Genomic DNA, 1,527 nt, shown 5'->3' on the forward strand with positions numbered 1-1,527 from the left:
ATCTGGACCACAATGTCGCGATGGTCATGTTCCCGCACTGAGAACATGACTCATCCATGAGCGCTGCTTCAGCGTGCTGTAAGCCCAAGCACGAGAGGCAGTGATCATGACCGTCAGATGGAGGCAGGAAACGACCACATCCAGAAACGCACGAGCGGGAAGCCATCTTTAAAAAGACGCCCGTCGCTCGTGGAGCTCTTTTAGAATTTGCTCTTTTAGAAATGGAAAAACACTCTTTTAGTGAGAGCGCTGAAGCGCCCAGGGGAGGTCGCGGCGAGACCGCAGAATGAAAGCTGCAGCCCGCCGAGGTTTCAGCAGCCTGGATGGCAACCCCCGCTGAAAAGCTGATGTGCATTTGCACGCGCTCTCCTTTTATACCCGCGCTGCAGGGCGGGGTGCGCGTGGCGAAGCACGCACGCCAACTGTCATTGGCTTGTTTCGTTAACACTCGAAGGTGATTGGGCTCTCGGGCGAGATCCCAATTCGTCAGTCACTGACGTAACGTTGAACGTGACTGACTGAATGGGAACCATGAATTTTGGTTTTATTCGTGTTAAAACCATGGCTAATTTGGGAACATAGAAACTCAGAGAGAATATTCGATTCGTTGGAGGTGGTGAAATTATTTCCGACATTAAAACATGTTATTAATGTCAACAGCCAAAAAAGTTTCACAGGATTATGAATGTACCTGAAAGTGATGCACGGGCTTCGTTTTCTTTTTTTTCTTCTTTCTCTTTTCACGGGCATAGAGTCCACCCATCATGATAATTTGCATTCAGCTGCAAACATGAAGTGCGAGCGGTTGTGGAACTCGCCGGAATTATTACGCCGGAATGAGAGAGAGACTCTTTGGTCATTTTTGAGCGAGATGCTAACGGTCTAATCAGATTCAATGATCTATGCTAAGCTAAGCTAAAAGTGCTACCACCAGACCCGGAGATCGGCTGAATGGATTCGAAAACGGTAAAACTCAACTGTTTAACTCTAGGGGAGTTGGAAAATATGCCTATTTTCAAAAATAGTGGCGTGTTCCTTTAATCCAAAAGTCAAATTAAAATTCTTTGGATCATTGTCAAATCATGCTGGAGAACATGGTCATCAGGTTTTGTTCATGTCAGCTTGAGTCCTGCTGTCATTAAAGCAAAAGGAGGGTATCCTTAAAATCATGCTAATCTTTCAATTCAACCTTTATAAAAAAAATTTATGCTAATATCATTCACAATGACATTACATAAATGTAAAATGGAAGCATTCCCACAATGCTCATTTCTCTGCTGATCTCAGACTTTTGAATCACACTGTACACATATGTTCAGGTTACAATATTCCCTTTTGTATTGTAACAGGGCTGATGGATAGTTACAGTACAGTCTAGTAGTTTGTGCATGTGTGTTTGCTCATGGGTCCAGTCTTATATTAGGGTGATGTGGCCTTTCCCCACCTGGACGTCAAGGGCACAGGCTAAAATAACCTTCTTAATTACTTCTTGTAAAAAGCAATTCCACCTGCTTCTATGTCTACATG

Source organism: Sinocyclocheilus grahami, unplaced genomic scaffold (assembly GCF_001515645.1).
Source record: "Sinocyclocheilus grahami isolate Dianchi unplaced genomic scaffold, SAMN03320097.WGS_v1.1 scaffold1361.1, whole genome shotgun sequence".
NCBI classification, from domain to species: domain Eukaryota; kingdom Metazoa; phylum Chordata; class Actinopteri; order Cypriniformes; family Cyprinidae; genus Sinocyclocheilus; species Sinocyclocheilus grahami.